This window comes from Anser anser, assembly GCF_964211835.1.
Source record: "Anser anser genome assembly, chromosome: 2".
Taxonomy (NCBI): domain Eukaryota; kingdom Metazoa; phylum Chordata; class Aves; order Anseriformes; family Anatidae; genus Anser; species Anser anser.
The window spans coordinates 38211946-38230102 of NC_139721.1; the positions used below are offsets into that span (position 1 = coordinate 38211946).

An 18157-nucleotide genomic window follows, 5' to 3' on the forward strand; every position below is an offset into this window, starting at 1 on the left:
TTCATCTCAAAATGTAAAACAAAAAGGAAAACAGTTCCTAACAAAACAAAAAGCAATTATCATAAAATTCCTGACCAGCCATGCTGTGTGGTAAGACCATAAATAGAAATTAATTTCCAAAGCAAATTCTGCATCATATTTAAGTCTCAGAAAGTGGTAATTCAGAAAGTGTTGGTTCAGTGTTTGTTTTCCTACCCGACATGATTACGACACAAGTGAACTATAACAAGACTGACTGTACCTATGGGAAACCCCCCATCACAGCACAAGGGCACAACTTTTAGAATGACCTTTTTTCACAGGACAAGAGACAGCAGTTGCCCGATAATCAGCTCGAGACACCAATTCCTGAGATTTATTTTGTTATTCAGAACTTCAGCCTTGCTTTGACCTATTCCTAGTATTATGATCTAGGAATATGATCCGAATCAGAACGCAGCAAAACAAGGAGCAAGAGAACTAATCTTCCATTCATTGGCTTGCTATTTTAAATTCAAGGATGACAACAGCAGTAGCTGTTGAGCTGGTGGTGTCGGGAACTGTTTTGTGGAGAACAGCATTAGCAGTGCTTCAGTGTGCATGCTGCTGGGAGCAGAGGATGCAGAGCGTGGGTTTGAGCAGCCAGGGTGTTTGGGGAAGGGAAATCAAGCAGGTGGTGAATAGGAAAGCTGGATCAGTAAGTGGAAAAGAACTGTCAGGGGAATCATTAGGAGCAGTTGCCTGGCCAGCTCCCATTTAGGAGCAGCAGCTGTGCCAGCCTGAGGAGGGGAGGGGCTGCTGCTACATGCCAGATGTGCCCAGCATGAGTGAGCATCGCTGGCTGTGAGGGACGGGGGGGGAAATAAGGAGGGGAGCCATAGGGAGGGTGGTGGAGAGAACCAGGGGAACAGCTGCTGGGTTGCTACAGATGACAGACGCTGTGAGCAGAATCACATGTGCCACTGCTGCACCACTTTGATCTTTCAGACGTTTCTGCCTAGCAGTAAGGGGTTAAATAAATGTCCAGGGAAAAAAAGATATTTCAGGAGCTGTAGGTGCTGATTAGGCTGATCCATCCCCCTGTGACCGCTTCCTGCAATCAAGACAAGTTGGTATTTTCTGCTTGAACTACTGCTTAATTTTATCACTGTACAGTAGCTAAGAATTATTTCTTGGGCTACACACCGGCTTAAAACTGCAGTGAAGGATCTTAGATTTTGTTCTGCCAACAATCCTATAAAGTCTGATTTTACTCTCTCTTTCTCAGCTCAAATGTAATTCATGAATTCACTCAGAATAGACACATTTGTCTGGCTGCTTCTGAAGCTGAGCTGTGATGAACACAGGATGCAATTGATCAAAAGTTTCAAGACAGTATTCATGCCTTGGGACTATGAATATCTATTTTGATTTCCTCTCTTGGTGTTATGTGATGCCTCTACTATGCATTATCACTTCTTTGACTATCTTCTGCTGAAACTCTTCTGACATATGGTAGCAATCGTATTTCTGACCATATGGGGAGGTCTGAGCTTTGGCTAGAATATTATAACCCAGCATGTATGATCTGCCTCTCATCTTTTACAGCTGAATTTCACTACTTCATTTTTTTTTTTTTTTTTTTAAATCAGGTTTTTAATCAACTTCCTGTCTCACCCCACTTTAGTTGTATCAGTAGAATATTCCGTATCTCTTTAGGGAGGTCTGAAGTTTTCTCAATCATAATTTTCTGTACATAAATCTTTCAAGCAGGATTTTCACACCCCATTCCCCTGAGGTTGCTGCTGGAGTATAACAGTGCGAGTCAATGAATTGAGCTAAGCTAAACCAGCATTTTCTGTAATTCAACTTACATTTCAATTCATCAAAGAGAGCATAGCTGGTTTAGGCAGCTTCTTTCAGCCTGTTTAGAAGTCAGAATATAAATAAATATCAATTTTTATTTCTCCCCTGAGATCTAAGCTAACTGCAATAATATATAAAGAAAGAGGGAATATGTTTTATGCAACAGAAAACTTCATCAGAAACATTGTACAATAAGCAGAATGGAGCAAATAATTCATATTGATTACATTTTTATAGATGTTTAACCTGTCTTATGCTTATGACAAATATGCCAGGAAATTTCCATTGTTTTCAATGTGTACAGTATTCTGTGTTTATGCCTGAAGTTTTTTAATGTGCAAATTGATGTAACAGATATGTATAGTTAACATTTCCTCGATAATATTCGCTCACTGAATAATACCATAATTGATCAGTGAGGCCACATAGCATGCATTTTGCAGCTGGGACAGCAGTTGCATAGAATGAACTTTTAAAGCAAAAATAAATGCATGTGCAACAAAATATGTTGAACTGAGTAATTTGACAGATTTTATTATCTTATGGAAAAAGATAAAAATGTTATAAAAATCATTGCAGAAAAAAAATCAAGTAGCGGGATAAATTGTGTTGAGGCACATTTTCCCAGCTTTAAAGAAATGTTATATTGTTAAAATAATACGGACTCTGTCTTCAGAGAGTTTTTCAAACTCTAATAATGCAGACAGCTAGATAAATGCAGGAATAGTTAGGATTCCATCCTACACTAGTTTAAGAAAAGGGGAAAAAATTCCCTCATAAAATGCTTCTAAATTATAATAAACACCTCAGTAAAGTTCTACATTCATCTTCTCCAAATTTATGCCTTTAGTGCATTTTCAATTTCATTTTCAATTTAAATAAAGTCAGTTCTTGAGCTTGTAGCCTGACTTACTAACATAAAATAACAAAGACTGGACTGTGGTCCCAGCTCAGGACAACAGAGTAATTAGTTCTTTGTGAGTTTGCAGACTGGGTTAGCCACTACCATTCACAAACCTCTCAGTTTCATACAACTAGGACCAACCTGGTGAGAAGTTATGGAGGTGGACCATAGGCCAGTTGTCCAAAAAAAAAAAAAAATGGAGTCTGCTTTTCTAGACAGTCAGTCATTCTTTTCATATGCTCTGTTAAAGCTTTCACAGTAAAGCTTTCTTCTGCAGAACACCAATCATCTCTGACTGATTTATTCTCTTCATTCCTCCCTCCCACTCCATATATAATTTAAAATAGGTAATTAAACTCTACAAAATGCTTAGATGAAGATGCTAGCTTAAAATCTGAGGACAGGTTCACAAGATGCAACATTAAGACATCTTAACAGCAGCATCATTATTAGTTTCATAATTATAAGACCCTTCCAGGATTCCCAGTATTGGGCAGTCTTTAAGAAGAACACCTTCATCACTGAAATGGGAATTTATATTTGTGATAATGGCTATCATATGGTCTTACAGACCTTGTCCTCTCCTTACAAAAGGAATGTATCTAGTAAACATATCTATTTAAGCTCTAAACATATGTTAGAAGAATGTCCAATGTACTTGGATGCTCTTGGCCTGATTTAGGCAAGCATTTCATAAAATGCATAACAGAAAACATGTCAAGATTTTAAATGAACTGAAATGTTCTTCTTTGCCTTTATTTAGATATCAAATATGTTCACACAAGCATCATTTCACAAAGAATATTGCTCACCAGGATATACACTGAAACCAGTGCAATGCACTTAAAAGAATTTTTATTTAAAACACTGCTTCAACTCTCACAAGCATCACAAAACTTTAAAGCACTTCTTGAGCCAGGGTACTGAGAGAGGCCACTAGACCAGAAACCACAAAATTTTTCTTGCTTTAATTATCAAGATGGAAACAGCCCTGTCTCAGAGAAAATTTGCATCCAGTATCTTTACCATCTCATTCTAAATCTAACATGAAGTTTAATATAAAAGCTAACACAATTCATAAATTCCTCTCACTAGAAAGAGATAAAGACAATCACTATATTGTAATTGTCTCAGGTCATTCTGCCAATTTTCATTTCAAAATAATGATAAAGATTTTCTATTTTGAGAATTTCATAATGTCTTCATCAAATTGTGGTTAATAATATTATTCTGAGCTCTTTCTAAAAATCACAGATTTTGATATATTTGACCTCTGTCTCACAGACAGAAACGAGCAACTGGAGAGTCTGGATGAAAGACAGAACATAGATACAAATTCTGTACTCCAGCTTACTTGATCCAAGGCCTGCATTAAAAGACATCTTCAAAATATTTCAGTTTCCAATTTTAAGCATTTATTTTATCTTGTCCTCCTCAAATAAGCAAAGATTTCGGTGGAATTAATCTCATGACACACTTGAGTTTGACTTGCCAGCCCTCAGCTTTACTTTTTCACTCTGCCACAAGCCTTTACAAAAGGAGTTGACAGGGGAAGTACCTGAAACATGAAACCAAGAATACCAGCACCACATGGAATTCCCTCAACTTTTAATATCCATCAGACTAAAGCACACATTTCAACACATTTACTCAACGTGTTTACTTACTATTCACCCTCAGACAAGAAATAAAGAGACTTTCATTGGTTATAGCAGCCTCTGCCATGAGACAACCATGTAACTGTACCATCTGCACTGTAGTGATGTTCTGTCTCACCTGAGATATTACAGTAACAAATATACATTGTATTTATAAATCTCTATAAACTGGTAAAATTATTTGTCTGGATTGGCCCAATACGGACTGCAGTGGAAGAGATCATGTAAAGAGATAAGAAAAATTAAGACTTGCACTATTTCTTAAGCTTTTCAAGCCACTGACAAAAATTTTTCTTGTTTTCAAAAGTTTTCTGAATACTCAAGTGGTTATTCAGTGAGGGTGGTTCAGAAAACCCTGCAGGAAATACAAAGATTGAGTCAGTTTCCATTTGCCTCCCATTCTCACCCTTTGCCTATAAGCTGTCTTGTTAGTTTTCCTTGTTTGAACAGTAATCTATTACATATGTTTATTCCCTCTTGTGTACTTAAAACATTTTATAGTTCCTAATTTCCTAGTTATAAGATTATACCCTCTGATTTCCATGGCGCTCTGCCAAATATAACAGTTCATTCTTGATTATTGAAAACATATGCAGAAGCTCCTGCAAGCCTGATTTCGTATCCATCTTTATTTCTTTCACAAACGTTCTTTCTGAACACACTGGTGCCTCAGACATTTTAACATTTATTTCTCTTCTTCCCTTCCTGTACTTGCTGCAATCACTAACTACTGTCCCTTGCAATATTAACAGCTTAAAAAATTGCTCACCGGATATTCTGCAGTAAATGGAGCAGACTCTCAGCAGAAATCAATTGTACAGATGGAGCTACACGAACGTACAGCTGCTGGAGAGGAGCTGTGGGCTGGGGTTCAGCTCCCTCACCTACAGGAGGCAGCTTCGGATTCCCCCAGCCTGCTAAAGGTGCTGAAAATATATAAGAATTTGCATAAGGGGTAAGCCAATGAAGCAGCTGTAACTAGGAAAAGCAACTGTCATTAATATATGCTGATACCTGCCCACTGGTACCCAACAGAAAAGCTCTTTGTGTTGTTTTTGGTCCTGCTTCCATCCTTGCTCAAAAACTTCTTTGTCTATTAATGGAACAATAAAGCATCATCTCATTTATTCATTTCAGTATATCTTAAAAATTTTGAAAATCCCTTCTGAAATTGTTTCCACTAAAATCCCACTGGGAACACTACAATATAGACTCAGAGGAATGCTGAGTGTATCCCCCATGATCAGTGTCCCAGCCTTTCCACAAACCTGCTTTCTCCATCTGCATAAGCATTTCCTAGCCTGCCTTTTCATTCTGCCCTTGGAGATCTATAATAGTTTCCTGTGATTGCTCTTATGCCTTTCCTGTATTTCACTTCAATCAAAGCTGTCTCTGCACTGGTAGCCAAACTACATGTCATTTCATCCTTCAGTCAAAGCGTACTCCCTTGTCTCTCATATTCCTCTGTATTGGTGTGGCAATCCATTTTAAAGTGTCTGTGACCCCGTTAGAATGCAACTGGGAAAAAAATACATAATGTGCAATCTCAGAGAAAGAAATAGATAGGAAAACGAAAGATGAGGAGACAAAGCAAGGAGAGGAAAAAGTTTGAGAGAAAAATTCTGCAGACTTTCTGCTTTCTCTAGTTCGGTCAAGCTCCTCCAACCTGCACAGAAAGCCTGCCCATGTAAGGAGGCTGGCACTCCCTTCTGGATCTCCTACCTTTCTGCCAGTCACCACTGAGGCAAAGACATGCTGTCAAAAACTGCTTAACCCAGGAGCAACACTGCGAAGAAAAACAGAGGTGAAGCTGTCCTGCAGGTTGGTTTTCTTTAAGAAAGATCTACTACAGCAACAGTTTACCATGCTGCCTCTACTTCTCCCAGCAGCTCAAAGGGTAACCTTCTGTTTTCTCCGGCCACACAGTGGTTTCCCAAATTTCTTTCTACAGGTCCTTGCCACGTTCCTTAAATCTACTTGGCCAAAAAGTTTCACAGAATATATTTTGGTGATTTAAATAACCAATTAAAACTCTAAGTATTTCAAAATTATTTGATGTAAAAATAGCAACCTAAATCACTTTAAGCTCACTCCCTCACTGCCATAAAGCTGCGTATAAAGGCATTGTACCTACAAGTGACCTGCACATAAACCTACACTACACCTGCAGCTGAGCAACAGTACCTCTACACACCTAATACAAACACGTCTCTACAAAAGCAACTCACTGGTTTTATGTATCGGGCTTACGTAGCAAGGTTTTGGTAGCAGGGGACTGCAGAGGTGGCCTCTGTGAGCAGAGCCCAGCAGCTGCCCCATGTCAGACCAGAGCCAGCTCCAGCCAGCTCCAAAGGGAGACGCAGCTGGCCAGAGCCAAGCCAGGGAGCGATGCTGGTTGGGCCTCTAGAAGAGCAGGTTTAAGAAAAGGGGAAACAAACAAACAAACAAACAAAAAAAAACCCTGCTTCGCAACAGCAGCTGGGAGAGCGAGTAGTGAGAACCAGCCCTGCAGACCCCAAGTCAGTGCAGCAGGAGGGCAGGAGGTGCTCCAGGCAGGCAGCAGCAGTTCCCCTGCGGGCTGTGGAGAGGCCCCTGGTGGAGCAGGCTGTCCCCCTGCAGCCCATGGGTCCCACACGGAGCAGATCTCCACGCTGCAGCCCGTGGAGGAGCCCCCGGTGGAGCAGGTGGATGTGGCCTGGAGGAGGCTGCGGCCCATGGAGAGCCCCCGCAGGAGCAGGCCCCGGGCCGGAGCTGCAGCCCGTGGAGAGGAGCCCACGCAGGAGCAGGGAAAATGGGGGGATTATATTAAATAATATAGAAAATATTATAATTAAATTATATTAATCTCCTTACACTGAGTCTGTTTTGCCTATGATGGTGACTGATGAGCTATCTCTCCCTGTCCTGATCTCAACCCAAGAGCCTTTTTCATTGTCTTTTCTCCCCGTGTTCTTTTGAGGAGGGGGAGTGAAGAGAGTAGCGTGGTGATGCTTAACTACCCAACAGTGTGAAACCATCACATCTTCTATTGCAAACCTTTTTCTATGCCCGTTGGTGAAATCCAGCTGCTAATGGTATAATGATATCATGGACAACAGACATTGTTTGTGATCACTTAATCACATTTAACCACATTTTGATCTACTTAATTACATACATATTCCATTTATGTTTTTTGTTTTATTATATATATATATATTATTATTATTTATTATTATTATAACTGTGTTTTACTTATGATTTGATCAAGATGAGTTTGCTCCAGAGGTGGACCATAGAAGGACAGACAGCACCCAGAATCCAGACTTTGCACGGATTCTCTCTGGATCACGGCTTTCCATCTGCCTAGACTGTAGCATTGGAGTCCAACCACAATACAGTGGATCATCAATAACAGCAATAAGTATTTTGATTAAATCACAAGACACTTTGAAGCATAGAGTAATAATAAATATTTTTTCTGTATTTTGTAAAGTAATTTTGTTCTGAAAAGAGAGAGTAGGAGTGACAAAACTTAGAAAAGATGAACAATTTAAGCTGTAAATACTGGAAATTTATTTGAAATGGCTACTCTTTGGGAAAATTTGTTTTCCATGCTGCATTGCCTTTCTTGATCAAATTATGAGCATTAATGCACCCCTTGAAGCTTATTTTTTCAAAGAAAGCTGAATTACAGTGAGCAGAAAAGTACTGAAGGGAAGTGAGCCAGAGATAATTCTTAGACGAGGTGACCAAAATTACAAGCATGCCTACAGACTCAGAGTCTTTATTCCTGGATTGATTTTAATTTCATCAAAAGGCTACAATGACTTATCTAAATAATAAAAAAGAATGGTTTATACTATCAGTTTTATTGGAAAATCTATTGGTCTGTCAAGCAAATTAGCTGACACCACTGTTGCAGTACATTAAATTCTGCATTAACAAGGAACTTGGCATCCTCATTTGTATATACGTGACTCCTTGGGAGACTGAACATTTGCTAAACAACAAGCCAGCAGACAACAAGACTTTTGAAGTTCCTACCTGCTAAGAGCCATTTACCTCTCAGCATATACACCCTGCTCTTCCCCTGTTTACATAATGGATACTGCACATGAAATGAACTATCTAATTAGCAGCTGGAATAAACCACCTTTTGAAACTGATGTACTTTGGGATTTCCTGTAAAGAAAATGATCACACTGAACTGACCCATGTCTGGATCAGTGCAATCTCCCTGCTTTGACTAAATTAACTTTGGTTAAGTGTTGGTTTACAATATGATGCAGGAAGATATGGCCATCGCAAACATAGCACTATTTAAAGTAATACTGAAAGCCTTGTCACCCCCTGTGCAACAGGTAAGACAAAAGCACTCACAGGGATTCGCTGGAAACTTGTTCTTTCTTCCTTTTGCACTCACAAGTCTGAGAAACTTGTGGAGGAATAAAAAGAAATAAAAAACAGATGTCTCCTACTTTTGTATTTCTCAAATTCAATGGCTACCAGAAGGAAGGTTTTGAGGAAATCCTCTTCTGGTTACTTGGGTTAGCTTGAATGTTGCTTTGTACCAATGAAGACTCATAAAGTTACTTTAAGAGGATCTGTGTCCTAGAGCAAGAATCTGAGGGTTTCACAGATCTTGATGTCTCAGGTACTATAATATTCAAATATCTCCAGGTTAATACACTTACAATGTAAACTAGCAATGAGAATCAATTTAATGCATGAGGCTGGATTGCGGGGACTCTTTAAAATTTTATTTGGCAGTTTGCTTCTATAAAATCGGTTTCTTTTTTTTTTTTCCAACTGATTTCAGAATGTTTTATAACCTTGAGAAGCTCAGGTAAAGGCAGAGGTGGTGAACACATAGCTTGTATATAAAATAAAAGAGCTTTTCTAATTTTTGCTGATAAAATAAAAACTTTCACCTAAATTAGTTTGAAATACACATTTATTCTTCTGCATTTATGTGGCTTTATTTATTTTAAGTGCCTCTTTGTACTTCTGTGAACAATACCAAATCATTTTCCCAATTTCTTCAGACACTCAGGCATGCCAAGAGCTAATTAACTAGTGTGACAATTGCAGGAAGCAGCAACATAATTCAGTTTCTGAATGACTGGAAGGTATTTAATTTGAATAGGAGAGGAATTAAATAGCAGTAGTAATAAATGGTATTGACAGAAAGGGTATATATATCAGAAAGGTTGCTACCAAAGTATTTGCAGGTACTTTCAAAACTCCACTTCAGAGTTGTGAAATTAGGATTAATTGGCTGGAGCGGTTTTATAGACTATTTCACACATTTAATACCTTACAATCTATTGAGGCAATCAGCCATGTGTAAAGAACAAGTTTTGAATCGATTCCCTGATTAAGTAACATATAAGAGTCTTCGTATGCAAAATGTTGAATGCTTAATGGAAGATTCATCTTCCACAGTGAAATACCGGTAGAAAAGACCTTTTTCAAAGTTGTGAATCCCCATTTTTGAGAAAGTATGCATGGCAATGAACTTACCAGAATTTGAGGAAATATTGGCACAGCTCAAATTCATTCTGCTCTTGCTGTTGGAAGTAAAGTTGATAGAAATAATAACTGAATTACATAGACTTCTTTTTGGTAACTATCAGTGTTCTTTCTTATATACACAAATCTTTCTTGTTTAGTTTAAGTAAGCTTTCATTGTGTCTTTTAAAATACCAAAACGAAGAGATCGATATGCTACTGGAAAAATATTCTTCCTTCCTTTTCTTTCTATAACAATATAGAATATAAAAATGATTAAATTTTCCAAGAAGCTTGTGAAGGAGAACGCAGTTAAGATCTAAAAACCACGTTGCCCAGAAATACTGGCCTTATTGTGACTTGGATTTTTCTTGACATTCTACCGCAAACATCACTCTTTGGTTATGGAGTCAAATTGCTCCTTATCCATGCCAGTCCACCATTCTTCCCCTATTTTGTTTTTTCCCTTCCACTGAGTCTAAGGATCTTGTTGCAGCAACAACAGTTGGATCAAATACCTGATGGATTTGAAAGAAGGAATAGTCCTCCAACATTGACCCAGAGAAGGGGCATATAAGCATGGGTAGTATTGATTAAAGAATATTAATATGGTAAAATCTTGCCAAAAAAAGGTAAGTACAATTGCATTCCTACGGAGATTGCATCATCATCTGTGGGTACAACTATATTAGTTCTTTATTTCAGAGCAGTAGTGAATTTAAGTGAATTCCCTGATCATTTGTACCTACTCATTCATCTCTTGGAAAGGTTCTAGTATGCATGGACTAGATTCTTTTAGGATGAAACCAACTGGAAGATGTACTACAGATTTGTATTCAGTGTGGTCCAGCCCCCAGTGGGAACTTAAGAATCCAAACCAAGTGGGCTCCACCATGACTTCCAGTGAATAATGACATTAACACATTGATAAAAGGCTCTCGAAGTGTCAACCTGCAACTCCCTGATATGCTTCTTGTGCTTTTCTATGTATGAGACATGCAGAGAGGCCCAAAATATCAAAAGGACTTCAACTTTCCCAGGACGGGGACTGAAGAATGATGAGAAGGACTCTTAAGTACTAACTCTTGCCAGAAACAGGTGGGCTTGCTAACAGTATACTCTGTTTGGGCAAATACTTTGCACTCAAGTTCCTATGTAAGTCATGTATTAAACATTATTTAAATTATATGTTGGGTGTTTAAACATGGCATGTTACAGCAATGATAAACCAACAATCTTTGCCTTGTATTGTGAAATAAAATACTTAATAATAAATTATATTTATTATATTATAAATACTTAATACTAATAAATTATTAGCCAGATGAATTTTAGCTTGACTGCGCTTGGTCAGAACTCCTTACACAATGATCAACATGCAAAGTAGTTCCTTATCTTGTTGGGAGATACTCACTGTCACACTGATATTATGTTCCTTACAGCTGTTTACTTATTACCCACCCTTTGATCTAATGACCATTTGACTTCTAATATTACAAATTAAAAAAAAAAAAAAAAAAGCTCTTTACTTCCTAATGTGACCAAAATATACTACTTGAGGTCTTCATGCATCATACTTAGCCCAATTTCAACTTAAGAGCTTAACAAGTGAAGCTCATCCTTCTTCCTGTTCATCAAAAATCAGGTTTGTTTCTTCAGAACAAAATTCAGACTTGGGTGGAAAATCAACATCGTAAAAATAACAGATTTTTTATATCTTTTAATAAAGGTAAAAACAGATATTTTTTATTTTTTTTTCCCAGAGAGCTGCCTTTCTCACAGTCCAGACCATGCTCCAGACAGATCTTTCTGCTTTAATTTCAAACCTTGAGTTCAATTTGCTGCTTTTTATTCCCCAGTTAGAAATAGGAAGCATGTAACGAAAATTGAATAATGGCACACAGAAATCAATTAGAGCATTATCCTTCATTTTCTTTGTTAGATGCCTGTTTTTTTCTGTAAAAATATTATAAACATTATGAGCCATTCTAATGTATCCTTTTTTTCTTACCATTTATTTCCTGATACTTACTATTTTTAGTTCATTCTTACTTCTTTCTTGACTTTTCAACAACATGTCTACAAAAGTGTAAAATACTTGCTTATCTTGAGGAAATTCCCTCTGAGTGAAAATATATGGATATATTCATCCCTGGTTGTAGTCTACCAACATATATTGAGTTTTGTCATGATTGAACTTATCCAATACTGAACATACTGAAAGAAGAGAATTCTTTGAGGCCTAGGACAAGTATCTCCTCTTACTTGGACTTTTCATACTGCCAGCAGTAGAATAAGATTACTAACTTATGAGGGGCTGAAAATGTAGTTAGGAGACTGAAAAACATTATCTTGTAAAATTCTTCTTTCACTAGGAGATTTATATATTTTGCTTCGGTGGCAAGCAATGTTGCAAGAGGAGATTCTCTAAAACACTTTGAAAATAGAACTAGCAAGAAAAGAATTACATTGAAAATTACAGTGCTGAAATTCATGATGAAAATGCATTTGCAGAGATAAAGAAGGCATTGCAAGCTTTTCCTGCTTTTCATATTCTGCGACCTTGCTTAATCTCACAAAGCACTGTGCAGTGGCATGGAAAACCACCTATAATTTCTCTAACAATATGGTGTGCACTTCATGGAATAGACAGTTGTTGACCTATTGTAGCAATTGTTTGGTTCCCAATTACACAGCTTGAAAAACATCAAGTCCTTGTGAGGCAGTATGCAAATTTTATCAGCCAAATGCACCCCTTACATTACTTCACTATTGCCAAGCTGTTTTAATGGAATTACATCAGAGATGAATTTTGTCCCATGTATTATTTATCCAGTGTATTGTTTATTAAAAGAAAATCAAAATATCAATTAGCTTTTCTGAACAGATACAACAAAAAATATAGCAAACAACATCCTTTTTACCTTTGGATGTTAGCCAAATTCCAGAGCTGTGTAAATATTTGCATTTTGAGGAGATATTAATGGCAGGGTCTTTTTTTTTTTTTTTTTTTTTTTTAACGAGATCCTTTTTACCCACAAAGACCATATGAAAACCTGTTTCTAAGAACTCAAATTGGGCAATGCTTTGCTGATGGCCTCAGCATTGTTTCAGTATAGCACAAGAGCTATCCTTCTGTTTTCTCTTCACATCTATGAACCTTCCCCCTATCCTTTTAGACACAAATCACTTCTATGCTACATGCTTATCTGATACCCTACACAGCAGCCACATCTGACAAGTGTCCAGTATTTAACAATAAAATTAATGATTTTTTAACTGCTTCTGTACCTTTGGAGGGATAAAACAGCAGGGCACAAGTAATCTAGGAAGTTTTTGGAGTGCATTGTAGTGCGTTCCTCACATAGATGATTAAGAAGCAGAAGAAGGGAGATACTTTGCTAGATCTTACACTTGCACACACAGAAGAGCATGCCAGGTATGTGAAGACTGAGGGCAGTCTTCGCTGCTGTGACCATAGGATGGTGAAGTTCAGGACAGGGAGGAGCAAGAACAAAGCCAATACCAGGATCACAACCTTCAGTTTCAGAACAGACTTTGGCCTGATCAGGGCTGAGGTTGGAAGAATTCTATGGAAGACAATCCTGGAGAGAAGAGGGGCCTAGGGCAGTTTGTTGATTTTCAGGGACTGCCTCCCCCAAGACAAAGATTGGTTCATCCCCATGGGAAGGAAGTCAGTCAAAGGCACTAGGAGGTCTGTGTGGATGAACACAGAGCTCCAGATTAAACTCAAACCTAAAAAGGAAACATACAAGTGGAAGAGCAATCAAGTGACCCAGAAGAAATACAGAGACACTGTCTCTGAACTGTCTGTCTGAACGTGCACTGCACTGTCTGGCCACTGCACTGCACTGGCACGTGGCCACTGCACTGTCTGAACGTGCAGTTACCAAGTTTGGGAAGAAAAAGCCTATCTGCATTTGAATCTGGTGAGTGGTGTGAAAAGTAACAAAAAGTGCTTTTACAGGTCTGTAAGCAGTAAAAGGAAGGCTTGGGAAAATAACAGGCCTGCTCCTAAGTGGGGCAGGAAACCTGTGAGAGAGAACAAGAAAATGCCAAGGTACTCAATGCCTTTCTCACCTCAGCCTTTACTGGTTAGACTGGCCTTCAGGAATTCCAGGCCCCTGAGGTTCCTGAAAAAGTTTAAAGCAAGGAAGACTTACTGTACGTGGAAGAGAATTAGGTTAGGGAATATTTAAACAAACTGGACATATAAAAGTTCATGGGACCCAACAGGATGTATCTGTGAGTGCTGAGGGAGGTGGCCACTCTTGATAGTCTTTGAAAGGTCATGGTGATTAGGGGAGGTTCCTAAGGACTGGAAGAATGCAAATGCCCTTCCCTTCCTATCTTCAAGAAGGGCATGAAGGAGCATCTGGGGATCTACAGGCTGATGAGGCTCACCTTGATCCCAAGGTGATGGAGCAAATGATCCTGGAAGCCATTTTCAAATATATTAAGTACAAGAAAGTGATAGGGAGTAGTCAGCATGGGTTCATGAAGGGGAAATAAAGCCTGGCCAACCCAACAACCTTCTAGAATGAGATGATAAGCTTGAAGGTTGTGGTGGATTGACCCTGGCCAGCTGCTCAGCACACAAACTCACTTCTCGCCCCCTCTCCTTCTAGCAGGACAGGGGAGAGACTAGGAAAAGCAAACTGAGAAAACTCATGGATCAAGACAAAGACAGTTTAGTAAATGAAGGAAACAGATTTAAAATAAACAAAAAAACAGTGATGCAGGGGCACTCACCACCTCCCAAAGGGCAACTAATGCCTAGACAGTCTACAAGCAAAGGCTACCATGAAAGACACTTCCCTTCCCACCCCATTTTCTCCCCAGGTTTTACCGCTGAGCATAACTTTATAAGGTATGGAATATGCCTTTGAATGAGGTCAGGGTCAGTCTCTTCTCCTAAGCAAGAAGTGATAGAACAAGAGGAAATGGCCTCAAGTTGCTCCAGGGGAGACATAAGTTGAATATTAGGAAAAATTTCCAGAAGGACCTGGAAAGCATGACCAGCAGGTCAAGGGAGGTGATTTTCCCCCTCTACTCTGCCCTTGTGATGCCCCACTTGGAGTGATGCATCCAGGTTTGGACCCCCAGCACAAGAAGGATGTGGACCTGTTCGAGTGACTCCAGAGGAGGGCTACAAAGATGATTAGAGGGCTGGAGCACCCCTCCTATGAAGAAAGGCTAAGAGAGCTAGGGATGTTCAGCCTAGAGAAGAGAAGGCTCCGGGGAGACCTCATTGTGACCTTTAAATATTTAAAGGATCTTATAAAAAGGATGGAGAAGGATTCTTTACTCACATAGATGGTGATAGGACAAGGGGGAATGGTCTTAAAAAGATGATAGATTTAGACTAGACATCAGGAGGAAATTCTTCACTGTAAGGGCAGTGAGACACTGGAATGGGTTGCCCAGAGAGGTTGTGGATGCCCCATCCCTGGAGGTGTTCAAGGCCAGGCTGGATGAGACCTTTGCCAACCTGATCGAGTGGGTGGTATTCCAGCCTATGGCAGGGGGGGTGGAATTAGGTGATCTTTAAAGTCCCTTTCAACCCAAGCCATTCCATGATTCTATAAAACGCTAGAAAAATGGGCCAACAGGGACCTCATGAAATGCAACAAATGTTAGTGCAATGCCCTTTAGGTAGGGATTATAGTTTTAATAGGGGATAGGCTGGAGGACCTAGCAGCTTCATGAAGATGACCTAGGGTTCCTTGTGGACACCACATTGAACATGAGCCAGAAATGTGCCTTTGCAGCAAAGAAGGCCAAAGGACTCCTGGGTTGAACTAGGCAGTGCATTGCCTACAGGTAAAGGGGGGAGTAAAGAAGATGGAGACAAACTCTTAGTGGTGCACAGTAAAAGGAAACACTCAATGGACATAAATTTAAAAAAAATAGTAAATTCCATCTGAATTGAAGAAAATGCTTTCTTACTATATGGGCAGTCAAACACCAGCATAGGTTTCCCAGAGAAGTTGAAGAGTCTCTAACTTTAAAGATACTCAAAACCTGCCATGTCCCAAGCAACCTTCTCTAGTTGATCCTGCTTTGACCAAGGAGTGGGTGGGGGTGAACCCCAGAGGTTCCCTCCAACCTTGATTACTATGATATAATATTGTGTTGTGTTTTTTTGATTTTTTTTTCTGAGTTACTTGATTATATTCATAACCAATAACTTTCTGAATATCCTTTAGCTTCTTCTCTCATCTACGCCATGCTTACAGTTCTCATCCCCAGCTTTAAGACACATCTCTTTTCATTGCATCAGCTGTCCTTACAACTTTTCACTGCTGCTAACAGCTGTCCTCATCAGCTCTCCATAATATCTCACCCCCATTTTCATGACTTCTCCCTGCACATTGGTAACCTAATTCCAGCTCCAGAGAACACAGTGGGTCTTAGCATATGTCTGACTTATATGGTTTAAGTTAAATTCTTGTAAAAAATACTTGTGAGCAAAGTTTCATTTTCATTTCATCTCTGTTATTATATCCTTATCTACTACTCTTGCTTACAATGAGCAACAACTTACTTTAAAATAATCTCTGAATATTGAGTAGGTATCCTTCAGAGGCAGAGCAGAACACAACAATAAGTTAAAATATTCAGAAAACATCACAGACTTTTATTTTGGATTTTTTTATATATTTATTTTAATAGAAACAGTCAACAAAGCAGTTTGATCACTTTGTATCATCGGTGGCAAGGTAGAGAAACAGATATGCAGGACTTTGTCTGTATTGCCTCTTCTTGTTCATACTAGTGTGCTTTCAAGCAGTCATGCAATTTTTGTTGTTTCAGTAAAAAGTGACACAAACAGACTTATCGCAGGTGGATTGTTAACTCATTTCTAATTCTTACCACTCAACACACAACTACTGGCAAGATTTTTTCAGCTATTACTAAGATGAAGATTCATCCTGCAACCTTCTGAAACATCCTCATCCTACTTCAAATCCTGTTAAATTACTTCAAATCCTTAAATTCCCGTCTATGTTTCTGTAGCACCTCTCATCATCCTTCACAGTAACTATACTTTCTTTGTATGGAAGTAGTAAAATTGACTACTTCCACAGTAAAGAACTCTTTAGTATGGTTGGACTAACCGGTATGGTGCACATTTGATAATATATATGTATATATATATATATATATACACACACACACACATATATTAACAAGGAAAATTTAAAAATACCCGCAAAACCTGAAAATAACACTTAGAAGATTTTGGCTTATTTTGCAATTAAATAATATGAAGAAAGGAACTTTTTCACTGTTGTATCAGAGTTCCTTTCAGCAGGTGGGAAATTTCAGAGGTACTTGTTCACACATGCAAGCACAAAGATATTCCCTGACACATATTTTTAGAGCATTTTTGAACCCTTTTCAAGAAACTATATTAAGAATTAAAAATGTAACATGTCAGTTAATATATTCAGTTTTCCTTTGGACAGCTTGAAGTAAATCATAAGAATGAGATAAAAAATTTGATAAAGCACTAACTGATCAACACCTGGATCAACAGAGATGCTGACCCTCATGCTATCAATCTAATATTGAGGACTGATGTAATTCTCCAAGAAACCCATTGTTCAGTAAGTATAGGACAAAGGAAAATTGATTCACAGAATAAATTTGAATCTGCATCAAACTTTCAAAGAACATTTAGATAAGACAAGAATACAGAAAAGGAAAAACAACAACATATCCATATCAGCTGTTTACTCAGATCCAGATGCTATGAGAAATTTGCTTTTGTCCAGTTCTACAAGATGACCATTACTGACAAAAAAATCACGTGAGGAAACTAACAGAAAATTGAAGACTAAGACATCCATATATATAGCAACACATCTCTGCACACCGGCATGCCTTACAAACACCATACCCAGCAACAGCTTAACATCAGTGATTTTTCAGTTTTTCCTTTTTCCTGCCAGAAACCTAAATTCAGTGAATGATATGGAAAAATGTCACTAATGAACAGAAAATGTGAATTTCTACTGGTAATATCTAATGGGTAGAAACAAAGATTGATGACATCAGACAAATTCAAATGCACAGACAGACAGACATAAAATCACCTAAACCTCTTTACAACTGCACGGCTCGTATTTATGTTTCTTAAAGCCATAAATGGATTTATACATATGCTGTTTATTTTTGAAGCTCTCAAAGAGAGAGAACTCAAACGAAGGACAGAAAGTGACAAAACGTTCAATAGTGAAAATATTGCAGA

The 18157-nt window shown here is 38.5% G+C and overlaps 1 protein-coding gene across 13 annotated transcripts in view; it reads right to left on the reverse strand.

Moving 5' to 3' along the window:
- Positions 1 to 18157, reverse strand: part of NKAIN3 (sodium/potassium transporting ATPase interacting 3) — a 372374-nt gene that overhangs the window by 231526 nt on the left and 122691 nt on the right. The gene's annotated exons all lie outside the window — the stretch shown is intronic.